This window comes from Odontomachus brunneus, unplaced genomic scaffold (assembly GCF_010583005.1).
Source record: "Odontomachus brunneus isolate Ranch 3 - 2012 unplaced genomic scaffold, Obru_v1 Obru_scaffold_055, whole genome shotgun sequence".
NCBI classification, from domain to species: Eukaryota; Metazoa; Arthropoda; class Insecta; order Hymenoptera; family Formicidae; genus Odontomachus; species Odontomachus brunneus.
Window position 1 is genome coordinate 2,098,663 of NW_022639505.1, and position 230 is coordinate 2,098,892.

Sequence of the window (230 nt, forward strand, 5' to 3'; positions counted from 1 at the left end):
TCTGCGAAGTTCGCTTGCGATGGTTTCGCGAATGAAAAATCGAAAATTATAAAAATAGCGACGATAGAAAAAAAAATCTGTTAAAAATTTACGCGAAAAAATTTTATCTTTATCGCGTGAGATATGTCTCCTCAACGAACCTGAAATATTCGCGAAAACGCGATATTTTTGCAAAGACAATTTCGCAATATTTTTGCGGATAACAGCTCCGCAATACTTTTGCGAAGACA